Source organism: Mizuhopecten yessoensis, unplaced genomic scaffold (assembly GCF_002113885.1).
Source record: "Mizuhopecten yessoensis strain PY_sf001 unplaced genomic scaffold, ASM211388v2 scaffold6785, whole genome shotgun sequence".
NCBI lineage: Eukaryota > Metazoa > Mollusca > Bivalvia > Pectinida > Pectinidae > Mizuhopecten > Mizuhopecten yessoensis.
Window position 1 is genome coordinate 300,722 of NW_018406723.1, and position 22,623 is coordinate 323,344.

At 36.2% G+C, this 22,623-nt stretch overlaps 1 protein-coding gene across 1 annotated transcript in view; it reads left to right on the forward strand.

Moving 5' to 3' along the window:
• Positions 1-22,623, forward strand: part of LOC110452667 (cadherin-23-like) — a 236,197-nt gene that overhangs the window by 40,431 nt on the left and 173,143 nt on the right. The window lies entirely within an intron of this gene.

Consider the following 22,623-nt stretch of genomic DNA (forward strand, 5'->3'; position numbering starts at 1 on the left):
TAAGATGCATCTAAAGTATGCTAGAAAGTTTAAAAATGTGTGAGTAATGATATTTCAAAAACACCCATATTCATGCAGCTTCGATAGTTTTTCAAAATCAAGGTCATTATTGAGAAAGCATATATGTCCGGCACCAAGATAATACATTTGTACATGTATTAGGATATACTTCCTTTATATTTTGAGTGGGGGTGGGCGGTGATGCAGAATTTATAACTTCTTTCCTATTGTTATAATGTACTGTTTAAGGTTTAAGCCCTTTTATTCCCATCATTTCTTATAGTGACTTCCTAGGGTATTATGGTATGTTTTTTTTCTGTTACTTTAACCCTTTCACCATTGTAGACCATAATGGACTCATCCATATCAATGCATGGCAGGGTCTACTAAAGTTACATAGGGGTGAAAGGGTTAAAACTTCATGCACCAGCATGCTCACATCTGCTAAACAAAACTACGATATTTACTGAAGCCCTTTTGTAGTAGATCAGTTCTAGCTGTAGTAGGTAAGTTACAGACATGGAATTGGAATTCTCCCCTGTGGAGGTAGATAAATCAAACGGAGCACATGATTATCCTAAGATAGAGAATATCTCACCTGTGCAAGTATCATTCTTTGAAAATAAGATACAGCTGCTGTGCTAACTCGACATTTAAAAGCCATAAACATATCGGCCCTGTAAGTAATTAAAAAGTACATAAACAGTCCTTAAATGCAAATTTATTCACGTCATGTTTAAGGTGGCTCGACACATCGTCATCAGCGTCCATTTTCGTGACGTACTTCCGGAAAAAGTACAGCTCGGACTCAATTATCTTGATCGAAATGTGCATGTACACCGTGTCGTCATTTCCGTTTTGCGTATCGGGTATTCAATATCGTAGTGCAAATTATAGTAACACCTGGGCCGTTTGCGTTTAAACGGTCAAACCGATCGGACCACTGTTGTTCGTTTATTAAATAAGGTAAGACCTAGTTATCTGATGCTGCTTTCAGGCGAGCCTTGAGAAAGCCTTGCAAGTCTTGCATACACATTTGTAGGTCCGCCAGGATTTATACCCGGAATTGTTACATTTATAAACGGTCAAACCGGTTGTTCCGCATAAACGAACAGGCCCCTGGTAAACAATAGTACACGTGCGTGCCGATGATATGTCAACACCCGATATCGAGATTTTACCGGGAAATGTATAATCACACGTACTTCAGGAATAAAGCTTTCCAATTCATTGACATAAACAGACTCACGGGAAGACAGTGACATGAGACCAGACGACCTCAAGAAGGTCATATAGGAAACACATGGAATGCGGACGTACCAACCTCATATGTGCATATCACGTGCTTACACGAGTTCATAAGCTGAGGGAGTTTCGCTCTGTCGATTAAATCGTGTTTACAAATGTAGTCTACTTACTCTGTGAAAATAATGTTTTGTAAAATATCAAGATACCTATGAAATGCATGTGTGAGGGCACGTGAGAACGGCATACCATGCGATAGCCTCTGGTCACATATGTACCTGACATGTAATTATAAATATACCGTGAGTTAGCGGACTGTGGAATGATGTCCAAAGTGTACATGACTGAGGGTAATTTGGTTCCATTAAAGAACAATAAATTGATAATTTTGATATCATATTTTTGATTTATTTCCATCATTTGTTATATGTAAACAGAGACAACTGTCATTGTGTAAATGTCATCCCTCTGCAAAAAGTTCCGATTTTTTTCAAGGAAGATAACTCTCACCCGGATCAAAGTGATTGTAAAATGTAAAATAAATTAATTATAAAGCCATTGTGTATATTTTGTTCAATTTCCAACTCTATATGTATAGATATGTGTGTCCTGTTTGCTTTTAGCTTGTAGATAATCACTTTTATCCGTTCAAATTCAATAAAAAACACTTTGTGTAACATGTGTTACATATTTTGCGATAAATAAAATATTTGTAGGATTAATTATAAATGCTTCTTTTCATTTTTTTATTGTTTTTATTGTTCCGAACAATGCCAAACACAAAAAAAAACGGAAAATATTAAAAGTGGCGAAAATTCAATTTTTTGGTATTTTTTCCAAAAAATTCCCCAAACTATCGGAATGTTTAGATTTTCATAAAATTAACTCTACTTAGTTGCATAACCATTATATGAAAGTTTCAACGAATTTTGCTGGTTAATTGCGAAAGTGTGGAGCCACCTTAAGTACAAAGACCTGCAGTCCTAGAAGTCTCCGAGATAGAAATTAGGCATAAAATTTGAACTCTTATGTGTTCCATGTAGAGGAAGATAAAAAAAAAAAAAAAAAAATTCCACGACTCTCAGTTACTAGTACAAGTTAATTAGGCACAAATAAGAAATTTATGTTTTCTGGGTTTATGTTTTCTGGGGTTTTACATTTCAGTGTAATAGAACCGTACAAAGTCATAATGTTTAATTTGTAGACCTGGAATTTGTTGGTGATATACTTATATAACAATCAAGGACGTCTTCTGTTTCTCCTACAATCAAGTCATGAAATTTGAACTCTCCTGTGTGGAGGTTAGATAACCGCTGCAATAGTACAACCGTGCTGAAGTATTATATAAAATTAAAGGACAGTTTATTGTATCCCTGAGAACTAAATAAGTGCAGATGAAAGTCGAACTCTCCCATGTAGGAGGTAAATAAAACATGATATACTGAACTATTAGGATGGTCCTTAAAGTTTTATGATCATGTTTGTCTGGAAAGGTACGTATTAATCATTTAAAAAATCAAGAACTAACACAAAAAGAAAAGCCTTAATTAAGTCATTCATTGAAGTTGAACTCTCCTGTGTGGGAGGTTGATGAAGACATACAGTAGTAGAAGGATCCTTAAATTGATACTTATGCCCCCATCATTTTATAAAGGCTTATACAGTACTAGTATTACCCAAGTCTTACCAAACTTTACCATTTTGAAATCAAGGACAGCTACCGTACATATATTTCTGAGATCTTAAGGAGTCGTAAAAGTTGAACTCTCTCCTGTGGAGGTAAGATAAAACATGCAGTCATACAATGGTCCTTAACTGGAGATATTTTCACCTGCGTAAGTGTATATATCAATACAACTCTTGACACTAGCGTATGTTTGAGTTGTCGGGGAACAGGTAGGCCCTGCCCAATAAATCTCACAATAGGTATCTACAGTGGGACCAAGCCCTTAACAGGCCTATATAATGATAACATTGAGTGTACTTGTAGTGCCGTAAAGCGGCCTCTGTTACCAGGCAATTCTAATGCAGGATATTCATGAAACCCAGTCAGGTGCTTATGTCTACCTAGATTTTCAGCATTTTCTTACGTATCCTGAGGTCATAGGTTATGGGCGTGTTTTTAGAAAATAAAACAGGATGTACGTAATTTTTATCAGTAAAAAATATCAAACTGAGGTTTAACACTAGTGTGGAAATAGAAATAGTTTCATTGTGATGTATTTGACATATTCAACAAAAAGAAATTTTATATCAGCTAGGAATGTCAACAAATGCTTTTCATTGTCTTGTAATGAGCCGAGCCCACCTACATCGAATCGGTGAATATGTGTTAAATGCCAACTGGGCTTATTGCAGGATATATAATGTAATGATCCAATTGGCTTATTTGATGAATAATCAACATTACCTTCACTTTAATTGACGCATGCATCCTGTTGCTTTTTATGTAACCCATTTCTTTCCTGCCCAGCTCTGCCGACCATCTGTCTTCTGTACCTAGTTGTAGAATGATATGTAAATTGTACATGTCTATAAGAAAAATAGAAACGGCAAAATATAAATTATATCAAGTCAACTCTGTCGCTGCAATTAAATTACTGTGTTAGGGGGAGGGGGGATATAGTGTTACTTGTGTTTGTCCCACCCTGTCCTGTGGCGTCCCATCCCATTTGAATATCTAAACTCTACTATGGACTTTATTTCTCAAAGGATTTTGATCAGACTTAATATAAAGGTCAAGTGTGAGAATACTTTAAACAACATTGTACTTTAGAGTTCAAAGGTCAAGGTCAAGGTCACCATTACTTTAAGTACCATATTTGTCGAATTATGACTCTGAAAGTTGTGCAAAAATCATGGCAATTTGACTTCCAGACATTTTCTGTTTAATTTATTACATTTCAGATTTATACAAACAAATGTAAAAAAAACTGACTGCTCTCATTTTTTCTAAGCTAGCTGAATTTGACTGGCTCAATTTTTTATGTTCAGTTCTGTGTGTCAGAAAATGTCTGTTATCATTTGGATCTATTGGTCTATTATTTTTTTTCTTCTTCAAAGAATCAAAGGAATTGCAATATGAAAAAAAACGTCTGATTTTATGACCTAATAACATTGTGTTATCTGTACACTGACATTGCCTCACTATAATTTTTACATCAAAATCTTCAAATTGGTAGCTTCAAGTTTTTGTGTGTCATAGATGTACTTTAAGCTCCAGGCATCAGACAAGATAATATTTCAATTACCTGGAAAACTCAGGGAATCAGGAATATGTTGGGGTTCGGGTGTACTTTGTGAACGTTTTGGAACTAAGGAACGTTGGAAGTTGGGGATATCACAAGTTTTCAGGAGGTCAAGGGGGTCATTTTTTGTCAGGGGATGGAAAGGGGTGACATGGGGAAACCCTTGGGTGACCATGAGGCTATGGAGGGGAGAGATATTAGCAAGGAGGATTATAAGAGGGCATATGAAGACCAAAGGAGGTGCAGGGGGCATCACAAGACATATGGTGTGTGTGTGTGTAGTGGTTTTGGGGTGGAACATGGGACAATTAGGATTGAAGACCTACGGAAGGAGAGGCGAAGCTTTTAAGGATGTTGAGGGGGTATGAAGGACCTATGAAAGGGGAGGTTTCTTTGAAGATCTAAGGAGATACAAGGGTTTTTGGTGTAAGAGGTTTGATTTGGAGTCATCATAATGTGTACTATACTGGGTTAGACCTAATGGGCTTATTAACCCTTTCACCTCTGTAGACCATAATGGACTCATCCATATCGATGCATGGTAGAGTCCTCTCAAGTTATATAGGGGTGAAAGGGTTAAGAAGAATAAGGCAACAGGCCTTTGGGAATCTGAGCAAGGAGACCGAATGAGGAGGGAATGAAAACCTGGCGAGAGTTGGAATGCATGCCTGCTCTGAAGTGAGCTGGGTGGGGTCAGTGAAATAATAGAGGTTAAGGAGAAATGAGCAGACAACTGCATCTGTAAGGCTGCATGGAAATGGAAACTTTACAGGGATTTTGAATCTAAGTGCTAGCTAGGGTCAATAATTGAGTTTTTATACTTATGTACAAAAACAAGTTTATACACAAACTTTACCCTTTACTACATATATGTTACACATAATATTTTGATCAATATTTATGTAGGTCTCAAGTATATATCATACAAGGACAACAGTGACTTCAGGCTACTTACATAGTATCATAGACTTGCATATTCTATTACATAATACCATCTTACACAGCCCACAGATCATGTGTGTATAAATGCAGATCAGCATGTACATGCATGACTACAGTGTAAGTATAGTGATAGGTGAAGGTCATTGACCACTGGTCAGCATCAGCATCTTAGCCAATCAAGTTGCAGGAATTTCGCGTGGAAATTAAGACAATTAACATACACAGCGTCACCCAAGTCAGTTTTTAAAATTTTCTTGCTGGGTGAAAGACGTACCACCATAAGACAACTCAACTTCATCGAACCGCCACCATCCCCAGCCACCAGCCTTTATTAAGATATATACACATCGTATATTATATAAACAAGTTATTTAGGATTTATTGTTCTTCCAATAGTTACGAACATGTACATCAAGCATAATATTAGGAGCTGGCATTATATTAGCTAACAGGTCTTAAAGGGCTATCCACTACTCAATAACCCTTTCGGCTTTACGGGCTATTGTTACGTTCTTTGGCCCCAAGTATTATATTACTTACTATTCAAAAAGTATACATTTGTAGTATACAATCAGGCTGTTTAAACGACTCGCGGCAGTCTGGTTGTATCTAAGTGGAGTTGGGGTTCATCGGACCGAGTGTGGCACATGGGTTTTCCCTTGAGACTCACGGCTCTTGGGTGACTCACCTCTCGAGACTCACGGCTCGAATACACTACAGTTTTAAATACTCGGTCTATAATCCCCATGCATACTCCTAGTAATTCAGCCACTGGGACATGAAAGCAACAGTATATAGATATTGCATAATATCATATAATATCATGTCATTCCCAGTGAGCTGAATTACCGTTAGCTTAAATTATGCCAGCCCCCATTTAAGGCCAAATGTTAAATATTTGTATGTGTTGATATATTACAATGTTATATAATGATAATCATATTTTCTTGGATTGACAGAGGGAGTGTTACAGTTGTACTGTATAGGATGCATGACAGAGCAGTGAGTGTGATGAATGTATACATGACCTAATATCGTTTGACACGTTTAAATTCAATTATATGTATAAACTTAAACCACGCCTTTGTTGTTTGTGTATAAACTGGACAGCTGAGACCTAATAAGGGATTTCAGCAACAAAGAAGTCTAGAAGGCTCTGGGGGAATGAAAGTTCGAGAGATTGAATCAGTGGGCTTATAAGTTTGGAAAGAAGAAATGAACATCAGACTTTTAGCGGAGGAGAAAACACTGTGTTCTGTAAACATGGACATTATCCCATGTGGAAACGTTCGTGATGTGACTCTTTAAAATGAACGCGATTGGAAATTTTTACGATAACAATCATTCGCGAAGTTATGTAATCTTTATATCTATAACCTATTTAATCTAAAAATGAATTTTCATGTGCAGATATTTTTGTGGTAATTTACTTACCCACGCAAACAACTGTAAACATGAGCATTTCCACACCACCAAAATGTCCGCTTCTACAGTATATGAAGAGTTTGTGTAGGTATATCAGGGTAGAGTATAATTGAAGTTCAAGGAAGACATTTGACTGAATGATCAGCGATATTGGTATAATTATGCGTAGTAAAGTGTTGCCAAATCTTGTTCACCCTAGACATAGTGCATGTTTTATCTTTGGAGATTAATTAAAAACAAATTCTTTGGAAAGAAAATGAAATTTTACAGTCCTAGAATCGGATGAACAAGCCATTTGAAGTATTGATTAAACTGTTTGGTGTTCCGATGGTTTATCCCTCAAGACTAGCTTCTGTATTACACCGCGTTCCCTCCGATGATTGAAGTCTTGAGTATCGTTTGAAATGACAATCATTTGAGCTATAGCATTTGAGGTCATTCCGTGCAAATGTGGAAGAAGACAACTGGATCGTTGTACCTAAAAGGAGTCAGGTGTTTTGTTTTTGCGGGGAATTCAGAAATAAACTATGGTTTGTTTGAAATGAAGATTGCAAATTCCAAAAGTATATAAATTGAATATGTCTATAAAAGATCAACAGCATAATCCTGTCGATTCGAATGTATATTCATGAAAAAAATATAACAATTGATCTCAACATAGGACTAGACTACAGCTGGAGTTTATCAAGACGATACATATACTCAGCATTGCTTACCATTTCATGGATCTAGCTTTTTAAAAATATTGACAGTAAAACCTTTCCAAGGGACCACCTCCACAAAGAGACCACCTGTGTTAAAAGACAACTTTTAATATTCCCTATAGTAATTTTTTCATTTTCAACTTAACCTGTGATAGACCAGACCACTTGTAAGACTTTTCAAAAATGGTTTAATCTTAATTGATAATATAGGTTTGACTGTAACTTTGGTCACCTTAATTTGGGAAATAAAATTAAAATAAAAGAAAATAAAGAAAATAAGACTCTATATATGTGCAAGGCTCTTTGTAAGTACAAACTCAAATATAGTGTTAAGTCATCAATGTATGCTTTTGTTCCGACCAGCTGTTGCTTTCAATGTGTTTTAAACATTATGTAATATACCTGTGTATAACAACCACCGCTTAGATGAACTGAAAAGATGTGTCTTCCTTGGACAAACCAAATGGAACTCGAATCACTGCCTAAGTTCTATAGACTCTTGAAATGTCATTTTGTACAGAGCTTCAAGTACAACCATGTATGAACATAGTGGAACAGTCCTTTATAGAAAGGTGGTCTTTATACAGAGGTTTGTATGAATGTAAAAAATTAACAAATGGGAACTCAGGACTCACTGCCTTTCAAGAAAAGGGATTCTTGTATTGAGGGTTGAATACAAAGTGTTAACTATAATTTCTCCCTTATAGAAAGGTGGTCTTAATATAGAGTTTTTTTATGATGGGTGGATTAGTCGAGTGGTTAACACTTCGACCTTCCGCGCAGGCGGGTGGGGTTCAGTCGCCAAAGTCGTCGTACGCATGGAATATTCAGAGAAAGTGTTTTTCTGCCCACACAACTTCAAATACCCAGGTGGAGTATAAAATAGTCTGGGGTGGATGTTGCAATATCTGTGCTGTAGCATTCAAGTAAGATGGCACTATAAATGATGCCGTTTGAAGCACGGTCCCACTACAAACAGAACACAATACATCTTTAGCACACACACAGGCAAACACACATAGGGAGATGTTAGCCAGGTGACATGACTAGTAGTTAGCGCTGATAAGGCAGTTCCTGTGAATTCCTCAAAATTCTATTGATTAATGTATATGCTAATTGTATTAATTGTATATCTATTACTGTTAAGTGCTTTAGAGTGGCTTATTCTAGCTAGATAGGGCACTATATATCAAATGTTGTATAATAAATAAATAATAAATAATAAATAAAATGTTAAACAAATGGGAACTTAAGAATCACTGCCTGTATACACACAAGTTGCTTTAATATAGAGGAGTGTTCTAAAGCAAGTTTTAGATATATCAATCAAAGCTGTCCTTTATTTGTTAATAAATCGCTCAAGTAATTTTAAATTTGTTATGAATTATTGAAGGACTTTTGAAAAGCCCACTGATCATTATCATGCATAAGTCATTATCATGGTAATAGTCATATCTTAAATTTAAAGTGACTGCATTCATGGATTGACGAATGTGATTTACACCTACCCAATGTATAAAGAGAAGTCGTACATTTACTTAAATTCATGACTCAAACACAATACCTGCACTATTAGTACAACGCTTAACAGGCAATGATCATCTATGTGTTAGTGAAATGGCCGGAGGCTATGAGTCTCTGACCAGTGTCCAGTCATAGATAAGACCCATATAAAGGTGGAGTTACAGCCGGACTGACCATAATGACCACTGATGAGAATCGGATGGAGCATATTGTTTCTGATATCAAGGGGAGATAACCATCACAGGTAGATCCCCTAGAGCATAATCTACCTGTATAAGCATACTTTTATATAGAAGTACATCTGTGTGCACGCTGGCCAGGTATGAGTGGCCGACCCATCTGCTAGCCATCAATATTAGCTGAAAGATTGATAATGAATGTTTGGATATAGTCTGATGGGTTTTTGTCTGTGAGGAGATATACACCACTGTGTCGTCTGACCCAGTACATGGATTTTATATACTGCAATTTTTTTTTCGTTTCGTGATTATACCTGGAAATGTTCCGTCAACTTTTACACCTGGATTAAGGTAATAATCAGGTAAGGTAACCTTTATTGTTATATATTTACTTTCACTATTAAACCTCTATCATCAAAGCTTTTTACCACATAACGGGAACACAGGCTCAACTTGTATCAATCTATATATGTTTTAGTACCGAGATATATGCAGTCAGTGTTACGTTGAGAACTTAATTACAATTTTTATTGATTTTTACGTAAAACAAAGTTTAATCATCATCAATGAAAGCTGTTTGATGTCGGACCAGAAAAAAGAAGCTCTGGTATAGTCGTAGGTATAAAGGCAAATTACCTCCGCAATATTGGTCCGTGAGCAGGATATATGGGCTCAACAGCATGTGCGAGAGTCAAAATGATATTTACCATAAGTAAACAAAAGAGCTAGGATAGAAAGCTTTGTTTGCATGATCAAATAAACTGCAAACGATGCAAATCCGACGTTCATGTCGGTTACATTCGAACAGGTTAATTTCCCATTTGAAGTGTTGATGTTACGAACGTGAATAAATAAAGTCATGGGAGGTTAATGTGTACTCTGTCATATTAACAAAAAATACCACGGATCAATTGATTTGTCAATAAAATGCTTCAATGATTTACTCATGGGACCGTCGGACAGTTTGTAATTCATTACTTTTCTGTTAGGTTTTGTACGAGAGACCGAACGTAGTACCATACTCCCTGTGTTGTATACTTTTATACAGAAATTTACGGATATTTAAAGCTAATCATGATCAGAATATTAATACAGGATGAAACTTGACATCAAAGAGAACTGGACCACTTGGTCAGATAGGACTTAGGGTGTCGGTAAAGACAGGCCTGAAAACAAAGAAACCAGTCTTTATTTTTTGAATACAATTAACTGTACTTGGGATGTATTACAGGATATGTCCTTAGGTCAGGTGTCAATTAAAATCTAGTTTCTTTGTAATTTGTGGGAGAATTTTCTTTGTAGCTTTAGGGTTCTATATTTGTGATGTCGTATAAACTAATTTGTTAATACATTATTATATCTGCAGGCGCCACTTGTATCTCAAGTGTTTTTTTGATTTCAACAAATTTTACTGTTTAAAAAAACAAATGGATTGGACAATAGGCAAGCCTATATTATAAGTCCTCTTCAATAGGTACCACATATATACAAGTCAAAGTGAATTAAGTAAATAATAGATATCATAGACAGTAATGTATATATATATAAAGAAAAATAGATTTTAACATGAAAGCATTGATGGTAGTTTTAAACAATATTCAGAGAGGAGAATGATTACTTCGGGTAATGTATAATAATTAAATATGTAAACATCTACTCAAGCTTATACATATATTGCATACCCACATGCCTAAGTCTTAGATCTCCCATATATACAATACATTGCTTGAGATTTCCCCAAACTTTGAGATTTTTAATATATGAGTGATCCCTGTCATAGTTTAGTACCATCGCATAATACACATTACTAAAAGTTATATATATGTAGATTACTTTACGCCTGATTTAACTGTTTAATACTAAGTAGTATAGGAGTCTGATGGGCATGTACCCTCCTGATCCAGACATTGTTATTATAAGAGGCCTTATAAAGTGTAGTCAAATACAACAATTTATATAATGTACAGTACTGTAGGTTACTTAGAACATACAATCAAAAAGTAACGATGAGCAGTATCATTACGTATACACGAGCCTGTTGCTCAAAAGACCAGCACTGTAAAAGGAATTTAAAGTTCAAAAAGATTTTTTTCTGTTTTATTTTAAGAAATGGAACTTGATCAAACTTAGATTTCATGAAAAGGAATTCAGAATGAAAAAAAAAATGTTTGTAAATCTACAAAATAGTTCTACAATATTTCATTTTGAAGTGACATTTTAAATTCATCGAGCGTCTTTTTGTCTTTGACCACAAAGTAAATTTCAGAGAATGATTCTAATTAGTTTTGATTGACTGTGCAACTTGTATTACAAGTGTAGTTCCTGAAAACATAAAAAGGACTGGTACATATATATTTACTTACAGTCAAGAAGTGGGTCCCTACTATACCTGGTAATTAATTACCTCTTTGTCTGGCAATGTGCTTTTAGGGAAACAGGTGTTTGGGCTTGTAAACGTGTGCTCTCTCTGGAGCTCAAATTATACCCAGAGGCCTTATAAACTTTGTGCAGGCCTTCAGACATGCTTGTTAGTGCTTGTAGATCGAGGCTTATTAACAGATGGACATGCTTCTTCTGTTGATGAGCAAAATCTAAATGGATTTTTTCCTGGACAATTTCAGTGTAGCAGGTCTAATGGTTAGTTTAGCAGTTCTCATTGACTTTGTTGTCAAGATCATTATGACACAGATGGTATAAATTTAAAAGTTCCCACAGTCTCTTAACCCGTTCAACACTGTAGACCATAATGGACTCATCCATATCAGTGTGTGGTAGAGTCTACTTAAGTTACATAGGGGTGAAAGGGTTAAGTTTATATAAAGCTCTGTTTAATTAACATCAGAATGAAAACTGTCCTGTTTGCAAATAACAAAATGATGAAAATAAACGAACAGAAAAAATAGTTTTTCGTACACGAAAGTTCTGACTCTTATCGTTGTTAATAAGACATTGATGTGGGTAATGTGATCTGTGTTATGCACAATTAACACCGCTGACTCTGGTTAATGAGGTGGGATGCAGCTCTACTCAAATTGTCAGAATTAATTTGTATGCTAAAAGTGCATCCCAGAAGTCTATTCTGTCAGTTTAAACCTGCATGACTAGCCTCAACAACCGATATCTCTAAAATAATAATTGAAAAGAAATGTAATAAATTTGTTGCGAATCATCAGATGTTTGAGAATCATAATCTAGTACATTTGAATGGTACAATAAAACTTTGACAGTTAATATCTAATGATCAATTTATAAAAAAAAATCTGATTGAAAATATTTCATTTGACTTTGGTTAAGATAAGGATAACAAGGCTTTTCACATTCAGATCTGTGGGTGGAGTAATTCCAAGATTTGTTAGCCTATTGTAATCAAAAGTTAAACATTGAAAAATTGTTTTATAATTTTTGAATGCATACAAATTTAAGATTAAAGGTTTTAAGATTCAGTTAATCTTTTTGTATTACACCATGAAACTTTGCACAAATGTTTAAAAAATGTACAATGATTCAACATTCACATGTAGTCGGGCTAAGCATGCAAGCTTGAACCTCCCTTACACATGTACTGGGGCTAGTTGTCGAACATTTGTTAGCTTAACAGCAGGTAACTTAAAATTAGAAAAAAAATGTTTTTTTCAAATGTTACATAGTTTTTTTAATGTTGGTTTCATAGAGTCATGTTAAATCATAATACATAAATATTTCATAACTAATTTTCATACATTTATCAAGAAATATCATGAATAGAATTTTTCCTTTATCATCTGTCAAGCTGATAGTACTTTGAGGGTGCGGGCTGGTACAGCAAACGTTAACTGCTATATTAGCTTACGTGAAAAAAGTGATGAATTAATTTCTTACACTCCGGAACCACGGAAGAATTCAGGGTTTTAAATCTGATTTGTTGGTTCCTTCTAACACTCGTGAAGAATTTGGATGTGTTAAGTTGTCTTCAGGTTCCCTTGAAACTCAGGTAAGTGAAAATTCTCTAAATGTCAAACTTTTTTAAACATGAAATATTTTCCCGTAAGGAATACAAAAAAAGGACGTCTTTGTTTTAAAGTCCAAATATTAAAATAAAAATTATAATTTTTATGTTTCAAAGAAAGTTTTCTGAGTCGGATGAGCTTTTTAGTATACTGTTATATACAAGTCGGAGTGCTTGTAACTGGAAAAAACATTTTACAATTTGATTGAATTTTGGAGCCGAAGTATTTCATCTTTCTAAAAGAACACTGCTGGAGAAAAAAACCCAGATTCATGTAGGTGTTGCTTGCTTCTTCAAATCGTTGAATTCACAAAACCAGCGTAGATGGGTTTTTTTAGAAAAAAATCTGAAAAACACAGACGTTTGTTGACTGTTCATTTGTATGTGTTGCATGTTGCAAGAGAACTGAGACAGAATCTAATTTATATATAGGAGACTTATATACTATATATATGACAACTTCAGATAGATTTCAGATACAAACTTACAATTTCCTAGAGAAAACTTCGTAAACCTATCATCATTTACAAAGTTTTCTTATAGAAACAAATGGATTTTTGTATCTGTTGAATTTTATATCTTTATAAATCTTTCAAGTTTGAAATGATGGATGATTGAAAATTGGTAAAAGACTTATATTTCTTAAAAGAGTTTTTATCCATTTGAAAATTTCGTTCCTGCTGAAAGATTTTTTTTTCTTTTTAGATATATTGTTCAAACAAACGAATGAAGACAAATAAGGGAGATATTTCACCAAATATTGATTTCTTTTAATCCTTTCACCCCTATGTAACTTTAGTAGACTATACCATGCATTGATATGGATGAGTCTATTATGGTTAACAGTGGTGAAAGGGTTAAAGAAAACAAATTGTTAAAGGATACAAATTTTTATTGGTGTAAAATATTTGTTTCGTATGTCTAGCCTACAAGTATAATCGGGTTTAATAGCACAGTTTACATGCTAACTGCCTTGGCGTATTCCCAGGATTACGGGGTGCTCTGGGTTGAAGCGATAAAGTTCATGTTAAGGATGTGTTTTGTATCTTCCATACCTACAACAAACAGTATATAACAATTCAATGGTATTATCGACTTTTTACCAAATTGTAGACTATAGAAGGCTGTCATTTGCTACTTTAAAAGACATAATACGTATAATTAAAGTAATAGCACAATACAAGAAACTGTCGTTCATCCCGATGCCGAAGTGTCGCAGCATGATAAACGCGTACAACAAAACGCAATGTCCAGTCCTGTCTCCCCACTTGTAGTAAAATTCAGTTGAATATATATCATGCTAAAATATTACCACACGACACACACACAAAAAAATAGATTACTCATTCTTTATCTTATCTTTTCTTACCAATACTGTATAACCGTGTAATGCCAAAACAAATGATACGGAATTTTGTAACGATACAGCTAGGTATAAGTGGTTTGGTGCATGTTTCTGTCGTATCAGGATAACTTGGTGTGTGTGTGGTGTCTGGACACGTCGCGTGAGTGTACGTCATACTCCAGGGTACGACGTCCATCATCAGTCATGCATTCCCTGCTTACGGTCTTTTGTTCGTGTGCAGCAGGTCATTGGGGTGTTAGCCTGTCCAGTTTGCTCGCGTCATATTTGACCAGGTAGCAAGGTGGCAACTTTCTATTGGTAATATGTAACAGTTTCAATCCAAGTAGGAGTTGGATGTCTTGAATTCTGATCATCTGTCCATCTGTTCACAGTCAGTCATTGTTTGTTCATCCATCTGTCCATAAGATTGGATTTAACGCTCCATATTCAGGTCCATGATCAATATATATATTGCACTCAGGTCTCTATGCTCCAAAAAAGGTCCATAGTAATTTGCAATTCATTTCCATTGCACTGACAGGTCTCAATGCTCCAAATTTCAGTTCCATCACACTCAGGTCTCAATGCTCCAACTTTCAGTTCCATCACACTCAGGTCTCAATGATCCAAATTTCAGTTCCATCACACTCAGGTCTCAATACTCCAAATTTCAGTTCCATCACACTCAGGTGTCAATGCTCCAAATTTCAGTTCCATCACACTCAGGTCTCAATGCTCCAAAGTTCAGGTCCATCACACTCAAGTCTCAATACTCCAAATTTCAGTTCCATCACACTCAGGTCTCAATGCTCCAAATTTCAGTTCCAACACACTCAAGTCTCAATGCTCCAAAGTTCAGTTCCATCACACTCAGGTCTCAATGCTCAGAATTTCAGTTCCATCACACTCAGGTCTCAATACTCCAAATTTCAGTTTCATCAAACTCAGGTCTCAATGCTCCAAATTGCAGTTCCAACACACCCAAGTCTCAATACTCCAAATTTCAGGTCCATCACACTCTGGTCTCAATACTCCAAATTTCGTTCCATCACACTCTGGTCACTCCAAATTTCAGTTCTATCACACTCAGGTCTCAATGCTCAAAAGTTCAGGTCCATCACACTCAGGTCTCAATACTCCAAATTTAGTTCCATCACACTCGGGTCTCAATGCTCTGATTTAAATTTAGTTCTGTTACTCTGGAAAACGGAAAAATACAGTCTTTTTACAGATCCCTGTCCAACTGCAGCCAAAATAATAGAGAATTCCAATATAGTTTTCATACAAACAATATGGTAATCTCCCCTTTATTTCATTTTGGATAAACCTAGCTAGCACAACTGGGCCAGGGTGCTACCGTTGACTATAGGAAGCTCAGTTGGTTTGAATGGCAGTTTAATGATTGCAGGTCCAGGGTTCAAATCCTAATCTGGCCCTGTTGCATTTTTTTGACTCATGAATAAAAGTGTTGTTGGTAATTTTTCATCTTTTTTATTTGCTCGTTCCGCAAGGTATCGTTTTTTTTCCCCAAGAAATTTCAGAAAATGAGTTATTAAAACTTCAGTTATGCCAAATAAAATAGCTTTTAATGCCTACTTACAGTTTTTGGCAGTGATACAGGGACCCTTGAACCTGTTTATAGTACACATACTTACCCCCGAACTTTCTACAATGTCATTAGGGTCACGGAGAACAGCAAGACATTATGCAGAGTTGTTCTCCTACTATTATTCTTTAGCTTGATGTAATTTACACCAGAACTGTCGACATCAAAATTGGAGAAAATAAAATGAAATATCTGGAAAGTTTCTAAACTATGCTCTTCATTTATGGATTTTTCATCAACACCGTGAAGGCTTTGTAGATTGCTCAGTATCTGCTGTTTGCAACGTAATTTTTATTTGCCGTCTGCCTGCATGATGGAAATTTTCCCTCTGGAAGATCTCTCCGGCGTTAGAATCCTTGTTTTTTTTTTAATTCAATAAGGGAAGAATTAAGAAATAATTGTTAACAGTTACATGAAACGATATTCCTCGTTTGAACTAAACGAAAACAAGGCAATGTTTATGAAGTATGTGTTGCATCAAAATTTGAGTTTTCATGCATTCATTAAGTGTATACTGGAATGGCCTTTTTTCACAGAGGTGTAAGTTTGTGATTGTTGCATTATTATTATACCCAGTCGAGAAATTAATGATGGAGTGAAATGTACGTAACAAAACACATTATAGTGGAACGTCATTAATTTAGTCAGATTTGCATAATCACGAAAGAACTGTTGCTCCAGAGACTTTCCTTGATGTAAGAAAACATCCAGAATAAACAAGGTTCTCTTGTATATGATTATCAGTTGGTTTAGTAAAATTTTCGTAAAAAAAATACATTACAAATTCAAATCCTGCTGTACAGCCAAATTTACTATCAACTACCTGTTCAATTAACCCTAATGTACAGGAAGTTCGAGTAGATATATTTAAAAAGGTTTTTTTCCCTGTGAAAACTATAAAGAATGACAGTCTGTGAAAATTGTTTATAAAAACACTTGTCTATTAAAACTGTCCATAGTGAAACCTGTAATCAGGGACCAACTCTGAGAAGTTAATAAAGTGGTCTCTTATAGTGCAGGTGGTCTCCCAATACAGGTTCAATCAGCTCGAGTAGAAACATGTACTGGAAAGTTGTCAAAGTGATCTCTTTACACAGGTGTTTTCCTAATAGTGGTGGTCTCTTGAACAAGATAGTTTCTTAATAGAGGCGAGGTCTCTTAACACAGTTGGTATTTTAATAGAGTTAGTCTTGAATGCAGACGGTCTCTTGATAGAGGTGATATCTTGGACCCAGGTGGTCTCTAAATAGAGGTAGTATCTTGGCCATGGTGATCTCCTAATAGAGGTGGTCTCTTGGACATGATGGTCTCCTAATAAAGGTGGTCTCTTGGCCATGGTGATCTCCTAATAGTGGTGGTTTTTTGGACATGGTGATCTCCTAATAAAGGTGTCTCTTGGCCATGGTGATCTCCTAATAGAGGTGGTTTCTTGGACATGGTGATCTCCTAATAGAGGTGATCTCTTAGCCATGGTGGTCTCCTAATAGAGGTGGTCTCTTGGACATGGTGGTCTCCTAATAGAGGTGGTCTCTTTGCCATGGTGGTCTCCTAATAGAGGTGGTCTCTTGGCCATGTTGGTCTCCTAATAGAGGTGATCTCTTGGACATGGTGGTCTCCTAATAGAGGTAGACTCTTGGACATGGTGGTATTTTAATAGAGGTGGTCTCTTGGCCATGGTGGTCTCCTAATAGGGGTAGTCTCTTGGTCATGGTGGTCTCCTAATAGAGGTAGTCTCTTGGCCATGGTGATCTCCTAATAGAGGTTGTCTCTTGGCCATGGTGATCTTATAGAGGTAGTCTCTTGGCCATGGTGGTCTCCAAATAGAGGTAGTCTCTTGGACATGGTGATCTCCTAATAGAGGTGGTCTCTTGGCCATGGTGGTCTCCTAATAGAGGCAGTCTCTTGGCCATGGTGATCTCCTAATAGCAGTAGTCTCTTGGCCATGGTGGTCTCCAAATAGAGGTGGTCTCTTTGACATGGTGGTCTCCTAATAGAGGTAGTCCCTTGGACATGGTGATCTCCTAATAGAGGAAGTCTCTTGGACATGGTGGTCTCCTAATAGAGGTAGTCTCTTGGACATGGTGATCTCCTAATAGAGGTAGTCTCTAAGCCATGGTGGTCTCCTAATAGAGGTAATCTTTTAAACATGGTGGTCTCCTAATAGAGGTAATCTCTTGGACATGGTGGTCACCTAATAGAGGTAGTCTCTTGGACATGGTGATCTCCTAATAGAGGTAGTCTCTTGGCCATGGTGGTCTCCTAATAGAGGTAGTCTCTTGGTCATGGTGGTCTCCTAATATAGGGTGTCTCTTGGTCATGGTGGTCTCCTAATAGAGGTGGTCTCTTGGACATGGTGGTCTCCTAATAGAGGTGGTCTCTTGGCCATGGTGGTCTCCTAATATAGGTAGTCTCTTGGCCATGGTGGTCTCCTAATAGAGGTAATCTCTTGGCCAAGGTGGTCTCCTAATAGAGGTAGTCTCTTGGACATGGTGGTCTCCTAATATAGGTGGTCTTTTGGACATGGTGGTCTCCTAATAGAGGTAGTCTTTTAAACATGGTGGTCTCCTAATAGAGGTAGTCTCTTGGCCATGGTGGTCTCCTAATAGAGGAGGTCTCTTGGACATGGTGGTCTCCTAATAGAGGTAGCCTTTTAAACATGGTGGTCTCCTAATAGAGGTAGTCTCTTGCCCATGGTGGTCTCCTAATAGAGGTAGTCTCTTGGACATACTGATCTCCTAATAGAGGTAGTCTCTTGGCCATGGGGGTCTCCTAATAGAGGTGGTCTCTTGGACATGGTGGTTTCCTAATAGAGGTAGTCTCTTGGACACGGTGATCTCCTAATAGAGGTAGTCTCTTGGCCATGGTGGTCTCATAATAGAGGTAGTCTCTTGGCCATAGTGGTCCCCTAATAGAGGTAGTTTCTTTGCCATGTTGGTCTCCTAATAGAGGTAGTCTCTTAGACATGGTGGTCTCCTAATAGAGGTAGTCTCTTTGCCATGGTGGTCTCCTAATAGAGGTGGTCTCTTGGCCATGGTGGTCTCCTAATAGAGGTAGTCTCTTGGCCATAGTGGTCCCCTAATAGAGGTAGTTTCTTGGCCATGTTGGTCTCCTAATAGAGGTAGTCTCTTGGACATGGTGGTTAACTCTTTAACACAGGTTGGACTGTACATGGTGGTCTCCTAATAGAGGTAGTCGCTTGGCCATAGTGGTCCCCTAATAGAGGTAGTTTCTTGGCCATGTTGGTCTCCTAATAGAGGTAGTCTCTTGGACATGTTGGTCTCCTAATAGAGGTAGTCTCTTGGACATGGTGGTTAACTCTTTAACACAGGTTGGACTGTGTAGATTTACATGTCAATGAAAACTCTCTTTAATACTTGTCTGTGTAAACTGTGAAAATACTTGTCCATATAAATAAAGTTGTTTCTTTAGACTTTGTTTTTTTGTTGATTTATTCAATCCCTTAGGAAGTTTTAGCAAGGTTTGAATATACTTGCTGCATATGTTTATAAGTTATTTGTTAATGGTCTAGGTTTTTGTCTGCGTTTTTTTTCCATGCATTGTTTTATTGTACATCTGCGACCAAATCGTCTGTTGATCCAGACAGACGTTCATTCATCACTTAATTCACTGTATCATATGAGTTCCGGTAGTATTCCGTTGCATAAACATTTACTGTCCGTGTGACATTATCACTGGCTGCATGGATTTCCAGGTTTGGCTTCAGCTGTGACATAACAATTAATGAAAACAATCGTACAAATGAAACAGAAACTTAGAGCCTAACTTTTGTATGCAAAACTACTTGTATCATCGATGTAACAATTTGATATATAATCAAAACAGTGTCTGAAATCTAACCCTTAATTTTCTTTTAAAAGTATTACTGTAGTACTGTCCTGAAAATGTCCAGCAATCCAACTAAACACTTTTATATTTGTCACCAATTGCACTACTAGAGGGGACTAAAATAATAATATAATTATAATTTGAGGTTCTTATATACAATTTTATTACAACCTAGTTTGAAGGTCGTCTCAAGGCGGTTCACAATTTAGTATCCGTGGTTATAGGGCCTTTGCAACCATGCATGCAGCCAATATCTTTCTTAACTCCCTGGGGTAGCATACAGCTGCATGGTGCTGCCATTTCAGTGCTCACAGCTAGCATTCAACAGTTCTAGCACTTCCCCACCACGTACTCATTTACAGCTTAGTAAACTGGAACAAGCGGAGTAATTAAAGTATCTTTCTCAAAGATACAACCCAGTGCCGTGACATGACTCGAACCTGCAACCCTTCGGTCACGAGCCCTGCCTCCTACCACTAGACTTACCGCGCCTCCAAGTTTGCATGATCTGTCCGTCAGTTCATCCATGCATCACTAAATGTCTGGGGCTTATATCAAACCTCCAAATTGCCAAATTTGCTTGTGAATACTAAGTCTTCTTGGTCATTTTTATACTGCAAGTTTGTCTGGCACTGAAAGGCTATGGTTAGCTCAGAGATCATGCGATAATTTACCCGATGTAATTTCACATACAGTTTCGATTCAATTCATTTTAGACAATGGACTGGAACAGCAAATAGGACTTATGTAATGATTATACTATTTTCAGCCCTTATAAGTCTGCAGGTTTTGGGCAATGTGTACCACTATATGATCACACAGTGTGACTGATTTGGCTCCCATACAGAATGACATTGTTATAATGAAATATGTGATCTTAAATGTGGAAGCCTACAATGTCATTTCAATATCATTTACTGATGTCACAAACTAGGTCAAAAGCAAAACATATGCAATGGATTGTTTTCACTGACATCAAGGTAATCATGCATATTTAATTTATATTTGACATTAAAGACTATTAATATATATACTCTTGTCAAAATTTTGTGCCTCAGAAAATAAATGATTTTTTTATCAGTTGAATAATTACCTCACTAAAAGTAGAACATAAGATTGGTATGTTTGTTTAGGTTTTGATTGGTTGAAACATACGTGTTACTGTAGTCCTTGTTTTGACTTAAATTTTAGATTAATAATGTTTTGACCCAGCCAGCCTGGTTGTTAAAAACTTTATAGTAAGCTTAACCGATCTTCTCGATGAATTTTAAAACCTATCTTATTGAGAATCCTTAACAATTTTATAAATGTTTTTCTGTTTCTTGCCTTAAGAAGTCGTTTTTTCACTCCATTCACATGAAAATTCATTTTTTAAATTCGATCTTTTCTAACTAAACGACTTGAAAGTTTTGCGATAATGCCTCGTTAAGCTAACCAGACTTTGAAACGCTTGGCCTATGTTGGCCGTTTATAGTCTGGGGGTCAAAGACAGAAAGTGATAGATAGTATCAAGATTGTGATGGGTTTTTTTATTTCAAGGGAATATAAAGACCAATGTTTTTCATCAAATTCATTACCAAAACAATTCGTGATTTTAATTGTGATACTTATAGTGTTTTGGTTAAGGGATTATGTAACACATAAGGAAGATCCATATTTTTATCAAAGGTTTTATTTAAATTTTAAGTCTATCATCAAGACTGCTGAAGTATTGAAATTCTGATGATAAACAAAAGTCCATGTAGATAGATTGAGAATGATCATCTGAAGAAAACAATAAAAAAGCAAAAAATATTTATAATTTTTTTCAAAATTTACATTTTGAAAATTTGTATTAATACTCTAATCAGAGGCTTTGCAGAACTGCATGGTGATGGTCAACACTTTAAGATAGGGAACGTGAGCCCAAGTTTTGATATCAGGACCTGAATTTAGCACTTTCAGTTCTGATGGTCAAGCATGTTTTTGTATTGGGAGAGTTTTTTAGGGTGTAACCTAGTAAAAGAAAATTGTGTAAACTGTGAAACGGATCCGCATTTGTATAAATTATACACATTTCATGACACTTAGCAGCCTGGTAGAGTAATTTTAAAATGAACAGAATCAATGTAACACAGAAATCAGGCAAAATAATGAAATGCAATTTCATGAAAAAACACATATTACAACGTACACACACAAATAGAAATAAGGAAAAATAATTATTGTCGTCAAAATTTTATCACAGGTCAAGCATTAGATTTAACAATACATGTGATAAATAGATTGTAATGTATTGTTCAATAGGTAAGTTCTGAATTTAAATCTATCATGGTCAACCTATAATTGTATCAAAACCATTACTGTGTTGGTCCGCGTTTTTCTGGATGATTTCAAAAGTGTATCATCAGATCAAACCACGACAGTGAGAAAACCAAATTTGTGATGATAAATGGGTTGGTGGAGGATCATTTTGGCCATGGGTCTGAATTTAAGTCTATCATCCCGTCAAGCTATGATTTTAATAACACCAAGATTGTGATGGTCAATGTTTTTTGTCTAGGGAATGTCGGTGCATACTATGGCCAATCGGTC